The sequence below is a fragment of the Aegilops tauschii genome, chromosome 4 (genome assembly GCF_002575655.3).
Source record: "Aegilops tauschii subsp. strangulata cultivar AL8/78 chromosome 4, Aet v6.0, whole genome shotgun sequence".
NCBI lineage: Eukaryota > Viridiplantae > Streptophyta > Magnoliopsida > Poales > Poaceae > Aegilops > Aegilops tauschii.
In genome coordinates this window covers 507,135,099-507,159,080 of record NC_053038.3, presented here as the reverse complement: position 1 = coordinate 507,159,080, position 23,982 = coordinate 507,135,099, and positions in this window count along the sequence as shown.

The window sequence follows — 23,982 nt, the reverse complement described above, 5'->3', positions numbered from 1 at the left end:
GGCATGTCCATGTCTCGGCGCAACATGACCGTTGGATCAAACTCAGACGGTGCAGATCAGTCACTGTAGCACAAAGCGTGTGGGTGTGTTTGGTTGCATTCTCATCTCAATATAGTTGTTTCCTTTTCGTGTATTTTTGTCAACCTACTAGTGTGGACTCATGCACCCTTCATGCACTTTGCCAAACACCCAAAAGTGGGTCGAGAAGGGAACTTTTGGTCCCATCCCATGCACCCTTCATACACCCTGCCTAACACTATCCGTGCTTCATATGGTTCATGTTTCGTGGAGTACTGTAGCACCGTACTCTCTGTGCGCTGTGGACCTAGTTCTGTTAACATTGATCTCACCGTTCATTCTCGACTGGACAGTCGAAAAAGCGGTACTATGTTACATATAGGAGTAGTTGACATGCGCACAACATCATTTGTTATCGTCATATCTTACTACACTAGCAACAAGATTGTGTAGTACTGACGTATGAACCCATGCACATGCCTAGTGGTAGGAGCACTGTGTATGTTCAAGTGGCTGCCGTGTTTCGCACTCCTCCGTCGTAAGAGTGGAAACGCTTGTTGTAATCATTTTTTTCTTCAGAAAAATAGTGGACACGCTCTACCGTGCGGATCCTCCTCCAGCCATGCACTAAATTACTCACTTTCGCCGACGTGTGGGACAGCCAGCACCTGGGTCCACCAGCCATGCACTAAATTACTCGGTAGTAGAGTGACGGCAGACTACCCCGATCGAACCGCCGCAGTAATGCCCAATGAACCGTCAAATCACAAAACCCCCTCCTTTCCAGCAGTAAGTTGGACGGACAAAGCAACCATCATTTCACTCTTCTCTCTCAGCTTCCTATCTTGAAGAAAACCCCCACTCGCTTCGCTTCTCCCTCATCTCGTTCCTCCTTTCACTCTTCTCTCTCAGCTTCCTCCCTTGGATGGACGTCGGAGCACCGGCTGGCGTGATGTCTATGGCTCTGGCCAAAACCGTCGAGGCTCATGGTACGAAGAAGCGCAAGCACCCCGCCGAGACTACCGCAGACAAGCTCAAAGCCATCGCCCTGTCCAAGCCCCCCTCTCCGGGATCCCTCATTAAGAAAGTCCAGGTAATGTGTCTTGTTGACGATCTTTTTCTCGATCTTGATCGTGTTTTTTCATCTAACACGCAGTACTAGTACTGGTAGTACAACTTTCTGGGTGATCTTGCATGTGATTTTAGTGTGCCAAATGACGGTTCTAAATACCTCTTTTGACCAAAACATGCGAGAGGTTGACACTGATTTCTTATAGATTACTTTCAACTACTCCCTCTGTCCCAAATTTCTTGTCTTAGATTTGTCTAGATACGAATGTATCTAATACTAAAATGTGACTTGATACATCCGTATCTAGACAAATCTAAGACAAGAATTTTGGGACGGAGGGAGTACTTTATGAACATCAATGCTACCTTTTAAGAGGGTATATTTGCCTCAGTAACTTGTGTTATGGATATTGCATGTAATCCCTCTGCTCTCATGCCTTTGAAGACATGTTCTAGTGTCTTTGTCACTCATTTCTGTGCGTATATGTAGTCATATATGGAGTATAATATCGAAAATCATCTTATATTTCTGAACGGAGGTAGTAATAAAATATGGTTTCTGTTTGAATTAGAACCAGGTCTGCGGTGGAGATGAAGTTCTCGAAGTCATGCCGTGTGAACTGGAAGACCTGATGATGAGTTCTACTACTGAACTATCCAGCTGTTGTGTCCTTGTCGCCACGTGTCCTGCACTAGTGTTTTCCTGTAGCATTGTTGTCAGGTGTGTTCTCGAGGCTGTACTTGACCACAACAATTTCCTGGTTGTGCCTTCGATTACGAAGGGTGTGGTTCTTGTAAAGCTTCCCAACAAATCTGATGCGGCATGTCTTCGTCATCATGTTTATGAGTGGAAAGACCACTCTGTTAAGTTCTCCAAGGTTGACAAGATGGTGATGGTGCATGTAGACATCTCACACGAAGTCCATGGCCTAGTCAGTTATGCGGGGTTCATCCCGTAGGTCGGTGGCAAGAAATAGTATGCAGAATTTAGTTAGTGCAACTTTGCTTGTCTGTATTAAGTACTATTGTTCAGTACTTGATTTGTGTTTGTGAACCCTGTATTGTTTATTAGTACTACCGCTTTTGGTGTGTGAACGGTCTATGTTAATGTCTATGTTAATGTCTGTCCACTCAATTCAGTCTGTATATTTTGAAGTATCCAGATCATATTTTTTGTGAGGACGGTTTATCAATTATGGTTACACTCCAATATCTGTATGCATTGCAGGGTTTATCGCACCCACCAGGATTTCCAGTCCCATGGATGTTCGGTCCATACGAGTTGTCATGACCTTTGGACTGTCCTGCTTGTGGGAGTAGGCGGGGCCCCTGCATGCCACGCGTAGTTGGACAATCAATCTTCTGTTTAGTACTTCAACATAGTGATTTCCTAGTAAGGATTCACTCATGTCACATCAAGTAAATCTTATTGATTTACTGTCTAAATCTTATTGATTTAATGTCATGTTTTCTTTCTTTTCCTGCAATTTTACGATGCAGGTTTTGCCATGTGACATTCATCACAGAATAAACCATTTGGTTTGCGCTACGATGGCTATTTTTGCAGGTTTCACTTCTTATGTCGTGTCAGTAACGACGGCACTGTCCATCACTTATATTATTGGAAAAAATTGGATCAGTCTGTTGTCTGAGTACAAGCTGAATCCCTATGATGAACTGCAGTTTGGTTTAACAAAAACGCCACAATTAGTCCTTCTCGCGTTTAAAAGAAATGAAGAAAAAAACTGGATCACGGTCACAGATCCTAGTCAAGTTAGAAAGATGATCATAGCAGAGCAGACACGATCGCCGCTGTCTTGCACAGATCGAGCACCGGCAGTTGCTCTAGCACTGACAGCGGCAGCAGCTCAGTCTGATCCAGCTAAGGATTGGGCACCGACCGCGTCAGCGGATCAGTCTAATCTACCGGAGGATCGGGCATCGACACCGGCACCTGCTCCGACACCGGCAGCAGCTCTACAAGGAGCACCATCTCCGGCAGCAGCAACGGCTTCGGCACCTGCACCAACACTTGCACTTGCATCTGCTCCGGCCCGTGCAGTTGCACCGGCAACACACTGGGCTGCAGTTCGCACTTCATATACCAAAGTCCTTACAAAAACCGACATGTCCACCTTCTTGGAAAGCATTGGCCGCCCAAGTGCTTCGTTCTTTTTTCTTTCCATGTTGTTTCACATGATTCACTGTGTTGATCTAACTGTTTGGGTATGTCTTCTTCTTTGCAAACAGAGAATTCCTAGAGCAACGAGGGAGTCGTTCAACAATCCGGGCGACCGCGGCCAAATTTCTCTTACCATGCGCAGCCTTGGTGTGCATGAACCTGCTCAGTATACCATAAGTACAAAGGATGGTCGCATGATGATTGATGCTAAAGGATGGTCAAGGTTCAAATCTAAATCATATCTTGCGGTAGGGGATGATGTCAAAATCGAACTTTCTTGGCAAGGAGAGCTGGTCCAAATCAACTTTGAAATTCTTCAGTAGTAGCACGCAACAGCCGAGCTGATCTATCCTCCGAGAGATTTTGATGTAATAATCTGGCATGGTGAAACAAGTGTCCTGTCTGTATAAGTAGTACGACAGTATTATTTATCACATGGTATATCGTTGATAGAATTGCAACTCTGATTGCTGGTTAGGAACTGTCGTTCGATTTCATTCCAATAGGTGCCGTGCTTTATTCAATTTTGTGTATTCACCTTGCGACAACATCTAAAACCAGTGCCGTACCGATCGCTTGCAATATGAAAAGCGCTGAGGTAGAACACATGGGCCCCCAAACATGCAGGGTCGGCCTGCGGCCCAAAGTCCAGAACCGTGAGCCTATGTGAGTATTATATTCTCAGCTGAACCCCCATAAAAAAGCTGAACCCCCATAATGCCCGTGCGTTGCAGAGGGAGTATATTTCTCGGCAAGGTGAGCCTGTGATATAAAAGATTTGTATATTTCTTTACAGAGGGAGTATCTCTCTGTCAAAAAATATATTTATGTGTAACTAGTTACTCTTGTCTTTCTACTTCCTTTCGCTGATATGTGGGGCAACCGGCAACGGGGTCCACGTGCGATATGCACAAATTAGAGTGCACAACTTCACGGTAGACACACCCCGGTCGTAGCGCCGCAGTAATGCCCAATGAGCCATCAAATCACAACCCCCCTTTCCAGCTTTAGCAGTAAGCTGGACGGACGAAGCGGCAATATTTCACTGGGCCTGAATCCCCTTCTCCCTCGTCTGCTTGTTCAGAGAAAACACCCTCTCGGCGATTGCGTAGGGTTTTCTCATGGAGAACTAGGTACGAATTCTTCGTCCATCCCCGATAAATCCAAGTCCCTTGGTCGCAGGTAATCCTAGGATGGCAACCGTCGCCGTTGATGCATTTTTCTTCCTACTAAATCTAGTGTGTTTCATTTGTAGTGCCCAAAGTGCGAGTACCCTACAGGTTTCTGCGCCCTCGGCGAGATGCCACACTTGTTCCTTCTCATCCTAACACAGCATTTTGAAACGCGCACAGTATGTTCCTAGAATCCTCTTTTCTATCCGGGAGGATGGGGGTTTTTTGAACATGCTGTGTTCTCATATTATTTTTCATGCGGTGTATTATTTGCTCTGCCAGAACACATGTACTCAAGATGCTCGGCCTTGCCATAACTAAATACACTAGTTTAATGGTCGCAGTGAAGACAAGCCATGGATATAAGTTCCGAGTTGGGTTCACGAACCAAGAAGATAGCTGCTTTTTTATGGCCGAACTTGGATAAACTTTCTCAAGTGTTACGGACTGAAAGTTGGCGCACGAATGTTGATGGAAATAGCAGAACCTGGTCTCATCTTCACTGCGATCTTCCACCCCGACGTCGTTCCAATTGTTCATCCATGTTAGTTTTGTATCTGGTTCTTGCTTGTTGCCTCGATTACTTCTTAATCCACCTATTCTGTCTAACTAATCACAATTTAACTTTAGAAGTAGCAACGAATCTCTCACGAAGATGCTACTTCTAACTAATATTTTCTTATAATTGGTGGCACGTGTAGGTTTTTTGAGAGTTAAGCAGTCTGCTCGTTTGTTACTCTGTAATAACTCGGCTGTTACTAATGGCACTGAAGTTGACTGGATCGACATCCACAAGTTCCTACACTTTATTGATCGTCTTGAGGTCCTTGTGGGGCGTTTCAATGGTGGAAGGCCACGTGGGATATGTGTGCCACTGCTGCACTCGTTGAACAGGTCCAACTGTGTCGAGAAACTTATGGTACGAGCTGTTTTCTGTTATATATGTTGTTCATAAACTATTGCTTATACACAGTTTTACAGCTGTGATCTTCTTGAAACAGGAACTGCCGAGTTCTATTGTTCCTATACAAATGCCTGACCATGGTCGGGTCAGACTTGTGCTTGGTCACAACATGATGTTTATGTCGACCTACTCAATTCCCCTTGGAGGTGAAAAGATACTTATTCATGGGTGGTCTCAAATAATGAAGGCCCGTCCATCTTGGAGAATAGGACAGAAGATTATGTTCATGCTTTTCCAAGGCTCTAAAGCGAATATCCTGTTTATTGACCATGTTGCGAGATGAAGCCGCTTTCAGGAGGTTGTGGATGAGCGGGGTGGCGCCTGGGCCTTGTCCTGGGGCTTGGCGGCCTCACCCTTGGTTAACTGTAGGCAAAGGAGCACTGTTCGAGGCGTGCTTTGTATGGTTGAACCTGTATAAGTACTCATACTGATTTCAGCTTTGGTTGTTAAGTGCCCCTGCTGGTTTCAGTTAAGGTTGTTAAGTACTCCTGCTGCTTTTACAGTCTGTCGTGTTTCTTCAGTCCTGTCTTCCTCCAGCCGCCAAAACCAAACCAGCGCCGACGGGGCCGCCTGCTTCCGCCTCCCACGGCTGGCTGCGCCTCAGCGCACGCATCACCGTCCCACCGTCTCCTAAATCGATAATGTCGACGTCCTCCGCGCGCTTTGGTGCGCTCGCCGCGGCGCCGCCCTCTCGCGTTGTCAACATGGTCAACAAACAACAAGAATCGGCAGAAGTACGTGGAGAGGATGACAGTAGGGGCCCACCACGTCAGCGTATGGAAAAATAAAATGCTTCCTCCTAGTGTTTTTCCTGACATCTGGGACCCACGACATTGTGAGCGTATACAGTCAATAGACAAGAGAACAGCACAAGATCGGCTGACACCTGGACGTAGCTACTCGAGCAGTATTTTTTTTGTTTGGTATTGTTGAGGCGGAGCAGGGTTTGAACTGGGCTGTGGCCCGTCTAGCCCAGGCTTATATTTTATGTTCACCATGTGACCAGCCCAGCTATTTTTTCTTTGTGAAAATGAACCCAGTTTATTTTTCTGAAGAATACCCAATCCAGGCCTACTTATTTTTCTACGCCCTGATGGGCTGCAACTCATTCAAGACGCCTGCAAATCTTGAAAGTAATATGAAATGGGTTGTAAATATGAAAACATATGACAAATTGGCAATTATTTTACAATTTCTGATTTTTTTTCACATTTTCATATTCCTATTTCACTGGGCATTAACCTAATTTAAATATATCTTCAAAGTACTTTAAATTTGGCTCAACATTTCGGTATTAAAAATAGTTTGGAACCCATAGAAATATGCGAAATTCGCCCTGGCCAGCCAAAAAAACGACTGCAATAAATTGCATAAGAAGTTGCCATGAGCTATATATAAATTATTAAAAAAAGAGGGAGTGGTCTGACTTGTGGGCCTGTTTAGTTGACGCGTATGCAAGATTTTTTTAGTTATTATATACGTCAACAAACGATTCTAGCAGACGTAACCATTGGATGTCAATCCAACGGCCGTCGTGTTTCTTCAATCTCTGATCTTCTTACTCTAGCCGCCAAAGCAGTGCCGGCGGGACCGCCTACTCCCGCCTCCCGTGGCCAGCTGTGCTGCCGCACAGGCCTCAGCGCCCCCTACTACTCCCACCGCTGGCCAGGGCATCCCTCTACTCACCCACACCCCCTGTTATTCTGCGGCGACGGTAGCCTCACACCGTAGCCGAACCGGTGAACCCTCGTACTCCTCTCCGCGCGGGCTTCCACTATCGCGTCTTCCCCGGCTCCGCGTCATCCCCTTCCTAGGCCTCGCCGTCGTCCACCACCGTGGTGCTCCCGGCGCGGCATGGTCAATGTGGTCAACGACCGACTTCCATCGGAAGAGTACTATACGTGGAGAGGCTGACAGCTGGGTCCACGGCAGCCGCAAGGAAGTGCCTCCTTATTACGCGGAAAATAATTATTCCTCCACCTGACAGCAGGGACCCACCGGATGGGCCACCAGTATTTCGCGAAAAAAATGTTTCCCCCTGACTGCTGGGACCCACAGGACGGGCCACCGTATTTCACGAAAAAAAGTTCCCCCCGCTGTCAGCTCGGACCCACCGGAAGTGCCTCCTTATTACGCACAAAAAAATGAATACCCCCTGCTAGCTGGGACCCACCTTGGTGGGAGGCTGACTTGTGGGCCTACTAAGTTGACTGGGATGGGGGCCTTTGTCAACTTTAGTCAATATATGAATGATTCTAGCTCCAGTGACCGTACAATGTCCATCCAACGGCCATAGTGCTTCTTCAACCTCTGGTCTTCTTGCTCCAGCCGCCCAAAGCAGCGCCGGTCGTGCCGCCTGCTCCTGCCGCCCGTGGCCGGCTGTGATGCTACGGAGGCCTCACCGCCCCCTACTACTCCCACCGCTGGCCAGGCCATCCCTCTACGCACCCACACCCCCTATTATTCTGCTGCGACGGCAGCCTCACACCGCAGCCAAACGAGTGAACCCTCATACTCCTCTACGCGTGGGCATCCACTGCCGCGTCTTCCCCGGCTCCGCATCGTCCCCTTCCTAGGCCTCGCCGTCGTCCACCGCCCTGGTGCTCTCGGTGCGGCGTGGTCAACGTGGTCAAGGAATGGCTTCCATCGGACGTGGACTGTACGTGGAGAGGCTGACAGCTGGGTCCACGGCCGTAGAAGGAAGTGCCTCCTTATTACGCGCAAAATAATTATTCCTCCACCTGACAGTGGGGACCCACCGGACGGCCCACCGTATTTCGTGAAAAAACGTTTCCCCCTGACTGCTGGGACCCACCAGCTACATCTTCGCACGCAAGGAAGTGCGTCCGAAAAAAAATGATTCGCCCCCCTGACTGCTGGGACACACCAGCTACATCTTCGCACACAAGGAAGTGCGTCCGAAAAAACGATTCGCCCCCCTGACTGCTGGGACCCATCAGCTACATCTTCGCACGCAAGGAAGTGCGTCCGGTCAAAAAAAACGATTCCCCCCTGACTGCTGGGACCCAGCAGCTACACCTTCGCACGCAAGGAAGTGCGTCCGGGCAAAAAAAAACAAAACGATTCGCCCCCCTGACTACTGGGACCCACCAGCTACATCTTCGCAGGAAAGGAAGTGCCTGACAGTCGGGACCCACCTGGTCGAAGCGTACGTAGCGTTGTCATTCTGGTCGCGAACGTGTACGTACATATATACTGGTCGATGTAGAGGCGCGCACGTGTCATAGTAGAGGCGCGTACGTATCATAGTAGAGGCACGCACGTAGCATGTACACGTACGTACAGCGGCCAGGGTGCAAGAAAGAAAATACGGCCACGTACGTACATACGGGCAGGGTCTCGAACGCCTACTCGCGCATACGTACGGCCAGGGCTCGTGTACATGGCTGGGTCGGAACGGAGAAACAACGTCGTCGTCGTGTTCATGGGGAGGCAACGGAATGCGTGGTGTTCATGGGGAGGCAACGGAATGTGTCGTGTTCATCGGGAGGCAACGGAACGCGTCGGAGCCAACCGACTGGGTCGGAACGGAGTGCGTGGTCGTGTTCATCGGGAGGGCTTGGACGGAACAGGCGATGGAAATGAGGCCTGGCATACCGCAAAACGGAGGAAACGGCCTTGTGTTCGACCGGCCACGTTCGAAACGGGATCCTGTTCATCGGGAGGGGTCTGGCGTACCGCAAAACGGAGGAAACCGACCTCCTACGGTCAAAATGGGGGTCCTGTTGATCGGGAGGGGTGTGGCGTACCACAAAACAGAGGAAACGGACTTGTGTTGGAGCGCTATGGTCGAAACGGGGGTCCTGTTGATCGGGAGGGGTGTGGCGTACCGCAAAACGGGACTCCACGGGATACTGTTCATCTCCACCGTCGACCTCCTCCAGCCTCCACGGGCTACCGTCGACCTCCTCCAGCCTACACGGGCTCCTGTTCATCCAGCCTCCACCGCGCGCTACTCCACCGGCTACTGTTACCCCTCCACGGGCACCCCTCCACCGTCTACTGTTCATCCAGCCCTCCACACCACGGGGTCCTGTTCAACCACCCCTCCATGGGCACCCCTCCACCGTCTACTGTTCATCCAGCCCTCCACACCACGGGGTCCTGTTCATCCAGAGGCAACGTCACCGCTCACTGTTCATCCAACCCCCCCCCCCCCCCGCAACGCTCACTGTTCATCCAATCGATCGGCTTTAGTTAGCAGCAGTAGCGAAGGAATCGCTCGATCGGGTTCAGTTAACAGCCATCGATCGATCGCTCAGGATCAGTAACGCGTAGCCCGCAGTGCAATCGCTCGGGTTCAGTTAGAGCCCAACGCCTCGCTCGGGTTCAGTTAGAGCCAACGCCTCGCACACGCGCGCGTACGTGTACCAGAGAAACGCGCATCGCTCGGCCCCCGACCTCCCACCGTAACCGGGAACTCCCCGAAATTTTCCTCCCCCTCGCGTCTACCACGGTTTTTTCTGTCATGGACGGCCCAAAGAATGTCATGCAGCTACGTCTCCGGCTCACCCAGGGCGAAAAGCCCATTTTCTGTCATGATTTTTTGTCATAGAAGTAGGAGCCCACCACATCTATGATGATACCAGGTTTTGTCACAATTATTGTCATAGAAGTGTCATATGTATGATAGAAAAAAATTCGTTCGGCCCAAAATGTCACGGATGTGTCTTTTTTTTGTAGTGAGATGAAGGGCCTGCAGCTTGTAATTGGTGAGGACGGCGTAGAAGAAATCGGAGAAGGGAGGCACCAGGCACGCGACGACGCTATTCAGGAAGAAGGGGTAGAAGGTGCTACCCGAGGCCTCTGGCTCGACGGAGCCGGCCCGGAGCACAGTCTTCCCCTTCTCGTTGCTACCCTCCGCCGTCACCAAGCGCGCGGAAGCGAGGCTCTTCTCCGAGACGGTAGGCGCATTAAGAGACGGCTCGAACCAGGAGGGCGATGAAGCGACCTTGGCCTTGCCGGGAGCCATTGGTTGCTGGCTTGAGGACAGGGGATTGAAGCGGATCTGGAGGTTTGGGAAGCAAGGAGCGAGAAAGCGGATCTAGAGCAAGGTGAAGGGAAGCAATGAAGGTGCAAAGGTATGCGCCAGCCTTTTGTCGGTCGGGCAGTTGCCGAGGCAGCATGGGGAAGCGGACACGCCCACGTCCTGTCAATCTCCATGCGTCAATCAAGGCCGCAGGCTGTTGGGGCTCGCGGCGCTCCGCACTTGACCTTTGGCTTCGCCCCGAAGCCAAGTCCGAGCGCGCCTTGGGCCCGGGGGCTACTGTCGGCGTTCTGGGAACGGGGGTCCCCAGACTTTCCTGCCTGTGGCCTAGGGCGTGGCTCCACCAGCGGCCTGGTACGGCCCATCTTCACCAGCAAATGATCAAGACCCTCGCGAGGGGCCAAGCCTCGCGAGGCGAATGATGCAAGACCTCATTAGGGGTGGCCTCGCCAGGCTACCTCGCAAGGAGCGGAGATATCAAAGCCGGGTGCACCTCGCGAGGTCCCTGTGACGCAAGCCGTGACGACCAAGGCCAGGCAGGTGCCAGCGGGCGCAGCGTACCAGTTTCTTCTTTGGTGCTAAAGAGGCAGGTGTAGACGAGGAGTCCCGAGGCATCAAGCAAAGGTTTCGATAACGGTGCAACAAGACCAAGACCAGCAGGACGGCAGGACGGAGGTCACCACGGAGCCCACGACGGCGTCACCACCAGAGCCTTTGGCAGGCGAAGACCACCTTTTGTCAAGATAGCTTGTACTCGCTGTCCCCCTTCAAATTTAGCCGTTGTTGGATCCCTTCCCGCCTACATTTGGGAAGTGGACCAGGGCCTCTATAAATAGGACCTAGCCACCACCGTAGAGGAGGGACGGATCTGAGACCCATCTGATATCGATCGGATCCATTCCACCCTGACCACCATCACCAGCTCCCCGAACTCAAGAACATCTCTCCTCAGGAGGCCATTCTTCTCTTGTACTAGTTCATCCTCAGCCTACAAGGCAATCCACCACACCACACTGGAGTAGGTATTACACCGCAACGGTGGCCCGAACCAGTATAAACTCTTGTGTATCTTGTTCCTTTGGGTTCATCGAGCTAGGCCTAGAGATCGTGTGCGAGTGAGCTAGCGAGGGAGAGATCTTCGTGCACACCCCAGAGTTTGGACCTTAAGGGTTTTGCCGGAACCCACGATCCGACAAATGTTGGTGAGGATGGCCTCGCCACTCTTAGCCACTTGCCGGAGCACCCAACAAGCCCGAAGGCTATGTGTTGGTTCGGTATTCGATGTAATGTGTATCTGACAAGGCTTGTCGAGCAATTCATCAAGGACAGTTCTGTGTCCCATGAAGGATTTGATTCTCTTGTCAATGGGATGATGATCGGGTGCCCCATAAGGGTGCATCCTTCTTGCCCGTCCGGTGGGCTGCTTAAAGGAAGGAGGATCCCATCGGGCTGTCGGGGCTTTCCAGGCGCTTTCCATTGTGCAGTACTTCTGTACTATGTATGACAAATCTACAAAGTGCAGTATGCGGTGGCGGTTGAGGGCATTGAGGATTCCCTCGTCCGTACAGTTGTGGCAAAAAACTGAAACCGCGTCATCGTCGCAGCAATCTTTCTTGTTTTTAACAAGGAGGAATGATAACCCACAAGTATAGGGGATCAATTGTAGCCTCTTTCGATAAGTAAGAGTCTCGAACCCAACGAGGAGCTAAAGGTAGAACAAATATTCCCTCAAGTTCTATCGACCATCGATACAACTCTACGTACACTTGATGTCTGCTTTATCGAAAACAAGTATGAAACTAGTTTGTAGGAGTGATGCTAGAACTACTTTGCAAGAATAAACTAGAATTACTTTGCAAGATAATAAAAGTTAGGTGTTTAGTAAAAGGGTTTGTGTCAACAAGAAAGTTATTTGTCCCTAGGCAATCGATAACAAGTACCGGTAATCACTCTTGTAATTTTATATGAGGGAGAGGCATGAGCTAACATACTTTCTCTACTTGGATCATATGCACTTATGATTGGACCCCTAGCAAGCATCCGCGACTACTAAAGATCATTAAGGTCGTGAAACCCAACCATAGCATTAAGTATCAAGTCCTCTTTACTCCCATACGGCATACCCCAGTTACTCGGGTTTAAGCTTCTGTCACTCTCGCAACCCACCATAAGCAAACCATGAACATATTGCAACACCCTACAGCGGGGGCCCCTCACGTTTGCGCGAGAACGGAGGGCACCGTAGGACAGCACCATAAATAAAATATACAATCATACCAACCAAGATCACGATTAACCCACAGGACAAAACGGATCTACTCAAACATCATAGGATAGCCAAATATCATTGGGAAATAATATATGGAGTTGAGCACCATGTTTAAGTAGAGATTACAGCGGGGGAAAGAGGTGTTACACCGCTGCATAGAGGGGGAGAAAGTTGGTGTTGACGGTAGCAAGATTGTTGATGTAGATCGCCGTCCCGATTGTTGCCCCGGTGGCACTCTGGCGCCACCGGAAGCGAGGGGGAGAGAGCCCCCCTACTTCTTGTTCATCCTTGGCCTCCCCCTAGATGGTAGGAGAGTTCCCCCTCTGGTCCTTGGTCTCCATGGTGGCGGAGGGGCAGGAGCCCCTCCGAGATTGGATCTCCCTCTCTGTTCTCTTCTATTTCGCGTTCGCAAATCTGGCCGAAAATTGTTTCGTATATTCCCAAAGACCCGTAACTCCGTTTACGCTAAGATTTTAACACAATTTTTTCGGATATAAGCTTCCTTGCGCCCGAAGTAGAGCTCACTACAAAAAAATGCACTTCCGTGATGATACGTGTTTGTCACAGTAGGTCACGTTTTCTGTCATGCATGTACATCCATGACAAATTTATGACAGAATCAAGATAGTCATACATGTGCTGTCGTAGAAGTGTTCCATGACATTACCAAAATTATCATCACGGAAGTGTCCACTTCCATGACGATAAATCGCGCATCACAGAAGTGCTTTCGTCAAGGGTGACCGACACGTGGCATCCACCGTAACGGAACGCCGTTAAGCTATCGGGTCTGGTTTTGGATCCGATATCCCGTTAACAGCCCCGACCAATGGGGATTTTCCACGTGTAAAATCATCATTGGCTGGAGGAAACACATGTCGGCTCCGCGTTGGCACAGGTGTCACTCATCCAACGGTCGAGATGGGCATATGATATGTTGACACGTGGACGGGCCCAAAAGTGGCCCATAAAGTTTAAATGGGCCAACCCAACTAAAGGCCCACAATATTTAGCGGACCATAATGGGCCAGCCAGCTAAAGGCCCACAAGATTTTGCAGACCATAATGGGCCGACCCTGCTAAAGGCCCACAAGATTTAGCGGGCCACAATGGGCCAGCCCAGCTAAAGGCCCACAAGATTTTGCAGACCATAACGGGCCGGCCCAGGTAAAGGCCCAACATTCTCGGTTAAGGCCCGTACGGCTAACGTCAAATCGGCCCGTCAATGGCCTGTCCTAAACTTTTCATCATCGCAGCCCATGTTCACGTCTGGCCCGTTAACAGTCCGTTAAGTATATGGGCTGAATTACGGCCCGGTGTATTTCTGTCCTGTTAAAGGTCCTGCTTCATTTGGGCCCATTTACAGGCCATTGAAACATTCGGCCCATAAACGACCGTGAAGGATTTGGGTCATATTCGGCCATGTCTGACATTCGGCCTGTTAGAGGCCCACTATAGATTTGGGCCACTTTCGGCCAGTTGTGATTTTTGGTCTGTTAACGTCGGACGAAACCCATGGGCCATATGTGGCCCAACGTCACATCGGGCCCATTAACGGCCCATATGAAAATGACGATAATCTAGCCCGACCGAACTTCCGGCCTGTTAAAGGCCCGTGTATTAGGTCGGCGCATTTATGGCCCGTCCGAATTTCGGCCTGTGAAAGATCTGCATCGTAAATGGGCCACCATTTCGGCCTGCTAAGACCAGTGGGTTATTTGGCACAATCAGGGCCCAATCTCACTTTCGGTCTATTAAAGGCCCATGTGTTTTATGAGCTTGAGATATTTACACCTGGAAACGGCCTATTGTTACTAAGGGCCCAAATTATGTTTAGGCCTGTTAAAGGCCCACTATGGGCACAGGCCTACCAGAAAAATATGAAAGGTTATGCTGATTTAGGCCCAGATATTTTTAGTGGGCTACATGCAAATTTTGGCCCGTAATCGTTTTTAGCCAAATTGGAATGGTTCGACGAATGTTGGAATGTTGGGCTCCTACGAAGCTTTCAGCCGAATACATTACTAAGATAAACGTACACTATACAAAAATAGCGTCGTAATTGCTGCAGCCTTTGGAAGCATCATAAATGCTGTATCACAACAAAATAAATTCCAACCATACAACAAAAAGGCCTGTTGGCATAAAGTTTACAGTTCTTGCAGATAAAAGCACCATCAGATGTATAGAAACACAGATCATTTGACCTGAGTGCTAATGTTTCAGGCTGTAGAATCTGATGGAGCAGCACGATCTTCACCTTTTTTCCGCCATGGCTCTTGAACAACGAACCGAATGTCTGATAGTCTGGTTTCAAAAGCATTCCTATCTTGACGACATTTGTCAACCACTATTCTTGTTTCCGAAACGACGGCTAATACGTCTCCAACGTATCTATAATTTTTGATTGCTCCATGCTATTATATTATCTGTTTTGGATGTTTAATGGGCTTTATTATTCACTTTTGTATTATTTTTGGGACTAACCTATTAACCGGAGGCCCAGACCAAATTGTTGCTTTTTGCCTATTTCAGTGTTTCGCAGAAAAGGAATATCAAACAGAGTCCAAATGGAATGAAACCTTCGGGAACGCGATTTTTGGAACAAACGTGATCCAGAGGACTTGGAGTGGACGTCAAGAAATCACCGAGGAGGCCACGAGGCATGGGGCGTGCCTACCCCACTGGGCGCGCCCTCCACCCTCGTGGGCCCCTCGTGGCTCCCCTGACCTACTTCTTCCGCCCATATATACTCACATACCCCAAAAACATCCAGGACAACAACGAAACCCTATTTCCACCACCGCAACCTTCTGTACCCGTGAGATCCCATCTTGGGGCCTTTTCCGGCGCTCCGCCGGAGGGGGCATTGATCACGCAGGGCTTGTACATCAACACCATAGCCTCTCCGATGATGAGTGAGTAGTTTACCTCAGACCTTCGGGTCCATAGTTATTAGCTAGATGGCTTCTTCTCTCTCTTTGGATCTCAATACAAAGTTCTCCTCGATCTTCTTGGAGATCTATTCGATGTAATCTTCTTTTGCGGTGTGTTTGTCGAGATCCGATGAATTGTGGGTTTATGATCAAGTTTATCTATGAACAATATTTGAATCTCCTCTGAATTCTTTTATGTATGATTGGTTATCTTTGCAAGTCTCTTCGAATTATCAGTTTGGTTTGGCCTACTAGATTGATCTTTCTTGCAATGGGAGAAGTGCTTAGCTTTGGGTTCAATCTTGTGGTGTCCTTTCCCAATGATAGTAGGGGCAGCAAGTCACGTATTGTATTGTTGCCATCGAGGATAAAAATATGGGGTTTATATCATATTGCTTGAGTTTATCCCTCTACATCATGTCATCTTACTTAATGCGTTACTCCGTTCTTATGAACTTAATACTCTAGATGCATGCTGGATAGAGGTCGATGTGTGGAGTAATAGTAGTAGATGCAGGCAGGAGTCGGTCTACTTGTTTCAGACGTGATGCCTATATACATGATCATGCCTAGATAATCTCATAATTATTCGCTTTTCTATCAATTGCTCGACAGTAATTCGTTCACCCACCGTAATACTTATGCTATCTTGAGAGAAGCCGCTAGTGAACCCCCGGGTCTATTTTCCATCATATAAGTTTTCGATCTTTTTTTTTGCAATCTTTACTTTTAAACTATATCATAAAAATACCAAAAATATTATCTTATTATCTCTATCAGACCTCACTCTCGTAACTGACCGTGAAGGGATTGACAACCCCTTTATCGCGTTGGTTGCGAGGTTCTTATTTCTTTTGTGTAGGTGCGAAGCAACTTGTGCATTGTCTCCTACTGGATTGATACCTTGGTTCTCAAAAACTGAGGGAAATACTTACACTACTGTGCTGCATCACCCTTTCGTCTTCAAGGGAATAATCCGACACAAGCTCAAGAGGTAGCAAGAAGAATTTCTGGCGCCGTTGCCAGGGAGATCTTCGCCAAGTCAAGACATACCAAGTACCCATCACAAACTTTTATCCCTCGCATTACATTATTTGCCATTTGCCTCTCGTTTTCCTCTCCCCCACTTCACCCTTGCCGTTTTATTCGCCCTCTTTTCGCTTGCCTCTTGTGCATTCGTTCTTAGTGCGTTTTGTTGCCATCATGTCTGAAACTAGGGAGGTTATCGTCGATAGGGATAGTAATAATGAAAATTTGGATGCTTTCGAAGAACCTACTATTCTGCATACCAAAAGGTTTCAGATTGGTAGTGGTAATATTATTGGAAAATGGGTTATTCAAGATTTCTTTACTTGTGTCGGTGCTTTGCCCACTATGGGAGGTTCTATTCTTCATGGAACTAGCAGTCTTGCGGATTCCACTATTAAGAAACCTATGGGAAGAATTAATGATGTTCTTATTGTTGCAAATAGGAACCATGTGCCCGTAGATTTCCTCGTTCTTGATATTAATTGCAATCCTTCTTGTGCTATTATTCTTGGTAGACCTTTCCTTAGAACGATTGGTGCGATTATTGATATAAAGGAAGGGAATATTAGATTCCAATTTCTGTTAAGGAAGGGCATGGAACACTTTCCTACAAAGAAAATTAAATTGCCTTATGAAGCTATTATGAGAGCCACTTATGGATTGCATACCAAAGATGATAATACTTAGATCTATATGTATCTTTATGCCTAGCTAGGGGCGTTAAACGATAGCGCTTCTTGGGAGGCAACCCAATTTTATTTTAGTTTCTTGCTTTTTGCTTATGTTTAGTAATAAATAATTTGTTTAGTCTCTGGTTAGATGTGTTTTTATGTTTTAATTAGTGTTTGTGCCAACTAGAACCGTTGGGAAGACATGGGTAAAGTTTATATGATCATGCTGTAAAAAACAGAAACTTTAGCGCTCACAAAAATAGCTTCCATATTTTATTAGTGAGTGATTTTTAGTTGATTCTTTTTGCACATTATCACTATACAAATTCCTCACGTCCAGAAATTTATTTCAGAATTTTTGGAGTTACATAAGTCTGCGTTAGTTACAGATTACTACATACTGTTCTGTTTTTGACAGATTCTGTTTTTCGTGTGTTGTTTGCATATTTTGATGAATCTATGGCTAGTAAAAGAGGTTATGAACCATAGAGAAGTTGGAATACAGTAGTCTTAACACCAATATAAATAAATAATGAGTTCATTACAGTACCTTAAAGTGGTGGTTTGTTTTTTTTCGCTAACGGAGCTCACGAGATTTTCTGTTTTAAGTTTTGTGTTGTGAAGTTTTCAACTTTTTGGGTAAAGATTTGATGGATTATGGAACAAGGAGTGGCAAGAGCCTAAGCTTGGAGCTATATTTTTATTCACCACATGATATGTGTTTTGCTTGGAGCGTCTTGTATGATTTGAGTCTTTGCTTTTTAGTTTACCACAATCATCCTTGTTGTACACACCTTTTGGGAGAGACACACATGATTCGGAATTTATTAGAATACTCTATGCGCTTCAGTTATATCTTTTGAGCTAGTTAACACTTGCTCTAGTGCTTCACTTATATCTTTTTAGAGCACGGTGATGGATCTATTTTGTAGAAATTGTTGATCTCTCATGCTTCACTTATATTAATTTGAGAGTCTTAAAACAGCATGGCAATTTGCTTTAATTATAATATCATAAGAAATTTGATGCTTGATAATTGTTTTGAGATATAAAGGTGGTAATATCATAGTTGTGCTAGTTGAGTAATTCTGAAATTGAGGAATACTTGTGTTGAAGTTTGTGAGTCCCGTAGCATGCGCGTATGGTGAACGTTATGTGACAAATTTGTTTCATAGGATGTTCTTTTATTGCTTTCCTTATGAGTGGCGGTCTGGGACGAGCGATGGTCTTTTCCTACCAATATATCCCTCTAGGGGCATGCGTAGTAGTACTTTGCTTCGAGGGCTAATAAACTTTTGCAATAAGTATATGAGTTCTTTATGACTAATGTGGGTCCATGGATTATACGCACTCTTACCTTTCCGCAATTTTCTAGCCTCTACGGTATCGTGCATTGCCCTTTCTCACCTTGAGAGTTGGTGCAAATTTCGCCGATGCATCCAAACCCCGTGATATGATACGCTCTATCACACATAAACCTCCTTATATCTTCCTCAAAACAGCCACCATACCTACCTATCATGGCATTTCCATAGCCATTCCGAGATATATTGCCATGCAACTTTCCACCGTTTCGTTCATTATGACACGCTCCATCATTGTCATATTTGCTTTGCAGGATTATGTAGTTGACATTGTATTTGTGGCAAAGCCACCATTCATAATTCTTTCATACATGTCACTCTTGATTCATTGCATATCCCGGTACACTGCAGGAGGCATTCATATAGAGTCATATTATCGAGTTGTAATTCATGAGTTGTAAGTAAATAAAGTGTGATGATTTCTCATTATTAGAGCATTGTCCCATGTGAGGAAAGGATGATGGAGACTATGATTCCCCCACAAGTCGGGTGAGATTCCGGACTTTATAAAAAAAAGGCCATAAAAAAAGGCCCAAATAAAAAATGAGAGAAAAAGAGAGAAGGGACAATGTTACTATCCTTTTACCACACTTGTGCTTCAAAGTAGCACCATGATTATCATGATAGAGAGTCTCTCATTTTGTCACTTTCATATACTAGTGGGAATTTTCATTATAGAACTTGGCTTGTATATTCCAATGATGGGCTTCCTCAAATGCCCGAGGTCTTCATGAGCAAGCAAGTTGGATGCACACCCACTTAGTTTCTTTTTTTGAGCTTTCATATACTTATAGCTCTAGTGCATCCGTTGCATGGCAATCCCTACTCCTTGCATTGACATCAATTGATGGGCATCTCCATAGCCCGTTGATTAGCCTGGTCGATGTGAGACTTTCTCCTTTTTGTCTTCTCACATAACCCCTATCATTATATACTTTAGTCCACCATATGCTATATCCATGGCTTGTGCTCATGTATTGCGTGAGAGTTGAAAAGGCTGAAGCGCGTTAAAAGTGTGAACCAATTGCTCGGCTTGTCATCGGGGTTATGCATGATGAGAATGTTTTGTGTTATGAAAATGAATCATGGCCTAACTATATGATTTTGTAGGAATAAGCTTGCTTTGGCTATGTTATTTTGATAAGACATAATTTCTTGGTTAGCATGCTTGAAGTATTATTGTTTTTATGTCAACATTAAACCTTTATCTTGAATCATATCCAATCTGAACATTCATGCCACAATAAGAACTACATTGAAACTTATTCTAAGTATCATTCCACATCAAAAAAATTGTTTTTATCATTTACCTACTCGAGGATGAGTAGGAATTAAGCTTGGGGATGCTTGATACGTCTCCAACGTATCTATAATTTTTTATTTCTCCATGCTATTATATTATCTGTTTTGGATGCTTAATGGGCTTTATTATTCACTTTTATATTATTTTTGGGACTAACCTATTAACCGGAGGCCCAGCCCAAATTTCTGTTTTTTGCCTATTTCAGTCTTTCGCAGAAAAGGAATATCAAACGGAGTCCAAACGGAATGAAACCTTCGGGAATGTGATTTTTGGAACAAACGTGATCCAAAGGACTTGGAGTGGACGTTAAGAAATCACCGATGAGGCCACGAGGCAGGGGGCGCGCCTACCCCCCCTGGGCGCGCCCTCCACCCTCGTGGGCCCCTCTTGGCTCTCCTGACCTACTTCTTCCGCCCATATATACTCATATACCCCTGACCTACTTCTTCCGCCCATATATACTCATATACCCAGGGTTGCCGGAATGCTGCAATGCGACATCTCGGAGTTCCCTTGCCGATACCTGGGACTGCAACTGGCGATAAAGAGTCTGACTAGAGCGGAATGGCAACCGATGCTGGACAAAGTACGACACTTCATGCCGGCTTGGCAAAGAGGGCTGATTCAGAGGCCTGGTCGGCTTATTCTGGTGCAGTCAGTAGTGGCGGCACACCCCGTTCATCATCTTATGTTCACTGAGGCGCCGGAGTGGGTGCTTGGGGATATGAACAAGTGGATGAGATCATTCCTCTGGGCGGGCAAAGACAAGTGCAATAGAGGACAATGCCTAGTGGCTTGGGATAAAATCTGTCAGCCAAAAGCCTGCGGTGGTTTAGGCATTAAAAACCTAAAGTGGCAAGCGATGGCGCTTCGAGTCCGGTGGGAATGGCTAAATAGGACTGATGCTCAAAGACCATGGCAGGGGCTACCAATGACACTGGATGAGGAGGCGAGAGAGGTGTTTGATGCGTTGGTCAGTATAAAAGTGGGTTCGGGCGACAAGGTACTCTTCTGGAAGGACAAGTGGATCCATGGAGTAGCGGTGGCAGAGATTGCACCACTGATCGTAGCCACTATCCCGACCAGAACAGCAAATAGACATACGGTGCGTCGGGCCCTTGAGGATGGCTCTTGGTTGCATGATTTCGAGCATAATACCTCATTCACAGCCCTGATGCAGTACATGCACCTTTGCCAGGCACTTGGTACGGTGGACAGAGACCCGTCACTTCCAGATAGTTTCACTTGGTCGAGATCACCGACAGGCACATACACGGCTAAATCAGTATATGACTACCTTTGCTCGGAGCTAGCTCGTTCGCCGACGGCTAAGTGCATCTGGAGGAGCTGGGCACCATTCAAATATAAGTTGTTCGTGTGACTCACCCTACAGCATAGAATCTGGACATCGGATAGGAGGGCAAGACATGGTTTACAGGATCAACCATCGGCGTGTTACACGTGCTTGCAGGCTGAAGACAATGTGGATCACATTTTGGCAAACTCCACGTATGCACAGGAGGTGTGGCATAAGGTGTTTAACCTCATTGCGATCCAGGTGCAGGAACCGGGAGAGTCAGACGTGTTCAAAGACTGGCGGCTGACAGCGCGGAAGAGATTCAAAGGGCAGGACCGCAGACGATTTGACACGCTGGTGAGGGCGGTGGCATGGGCCCTCTGGAAACAAAGGAATTCTAGGGTCTTCAACAGGGTCAGCGAGCAGACAACTGCGAGTGAGCTACCATTCCGGATTCTCGATGAGATTGCCGACTGGAAGCAAGCTGGTGTAGGAGTAGGAGGCTTACAACGTTTCATGAGGAGTTAGCCTAGGATAGCCGGGTGTTGGAGTGGGGTGAGTTGTACCCCGACCTCTGTGTTTGCACATCGGTCGGCAATCTTGTAATTATACATCTTTCTTCTAAAAAGCTAAGGTATTCCATTGGCGTACTCTCGAAAAAAAATACCCTGAAAACATCCAGGAGCACGATGAAACCCTATTTCCACCGCCGCAACCTTCTGTACCCGTGAGATCCCATCTTGGGGCCTTTTCCGGCGCTCCGCCGGAGGGGGCATTGATCACGGAGGGCTTCTACATCAACACCATAGCCTCTCCGATGATGTGTCAGTAGTTTACCTCAGACCTTCGGGAGCATAATGCACAAACATCAAAACACAAGCACTTCTTATTTGTTCTAGAATCTTCCGTATCAGAATTGCCCAAATGTTTTTCTACATGATTTGCCATTATTTGTTTTTACTTTATGTCTTACAACGCACAATTCCATGAATCTTAAAATAGATTAGCTTTCTTATAAAAACTAGATGATTTTGAATGAAATGAACTATAAGAATTAAGCGAACATCTACATCATGCATATATGACTCAAAGCTTGCATGCTATAATGTGGTATTTATTCATAATTTGGTTGCCAAATCTCATGCGTGCAATGCACGTGTACCTTACTCTAGTCTAAATGGTGTTTGTGTGTGTGTGTTGTGCGTGTTGAGGTGCAAATTGTCTTTTTTTGGTACACGTTAGGCTTGTTCTTCCGAAATTTCAAGCCGCGCCTTGTTATGTCGAAAATTCAAGCTAGCGTCTCTGTCTATCGTGCTGCGAAACTCCCGCCTCTTCAACACGTGCCTTGTTAGCCCAAAATATTTAAGATATATCTTTGTCTCGTTGTGCTCCGACAACTCCCTCCATCTCAACCCGCGCCTTGCTATTCTGAAATTACAACGCGCGCGAAAACTCCCACCTCCTGTGAAATCCCGACACGCAAATGCCCGTGGTACCCCTGAACCGAAAGAACCGCCTCAAATCGGTGGGGGTACTTTCGTAACTTACCCCACATTTCGGACAAGCGCATCTCTAAGCCATGGTTCCCCACTGCCATCCCATCCGCCCACCCATTCGTACACCGAGGCCGTGAAAACCCGCGACGAAACCCCAACCTTGCTTCGTCCGCCACCCAGCCGGAGCCTCTTCCACGACGACGTCGTCCATAGTAACACCTCGACGTCCCTCATCCACCTTACCGGATGAGGATCCGTCGTCGATCTCATCGTCCCGCCGGTTCAGCCACCCCGTCCTCCACCTCCAAGGAGCTGCCCCGATGTTCCCCTCGTCTTCCGCGCCACCTCCATTCCCACACCGCCGTCTTCACCTGCACCACCGGAAGAGCATCATCATCACCGTTTCCTCGGATGAAGCTGCGGCCTAATCGGCGCCACCAAAGAGGTTGTACACTAATCGCCGCATTTTCTTCTTGATTCGATCTCACGGTGCTGCCGGCGCTCGGTCCCGAGTCGACACGGCGCAGCTCCATCCACGGCGGCGTCGCCGGCCACTTCCTCCACGGCGTCGCTCCCTCGGCGGCGACGTCCACATCAGTAGGAGCTGCTACTGCTTTAGCTCTCGCTCGTGCTGCTGCTCTGCTCTTGCTCTCGGTCCCCTGCCTGGTCTGCTCTTGCTATTGATCTTGCTCGCGCTGCTGCTCTCGCTCTTGCTCTTGCTTGCGATGCTGCTCCGATTTAGCTACACTTCAGTTGACTGAATCGACTTTTGGGTCAGTCGATTTTCAGGGGGTGGGGGGCTCACCGGGGTGAAGGAAGAACCAGCTGCAGTGGGGAGGGGGGCTCGCCGGAGAGGTACCCCGCTATCTATCTTAGGGTTCAGGATGGGGGCGGTGGTCGCCGGCGGTGGCGGGGCGGTGGCGTGGGGATCGCCGGAGAAAAATCTCGGAATGGGGGGGCCTAGAGGGATGGCCGGGGCGGCGGTGGACCGGTGGTGGGGAGTGTTTTCGGGGCGGGCGGGGCGGCGCACCGCCGGCCGTGGGCGCCGGGGGCTGCTGTTTGGCCGGTGGTGGCTGGCGGCTCAGGGGGTGGAGGTTGAAGATGAACCGCAGGCCCATGATTTCGCATCCAACGGCTGCAAAATTGACTGACCAGAGATGAAAAAGTCAGTCGACCGACGTGTAGCCTCACCTTGCTAGTGC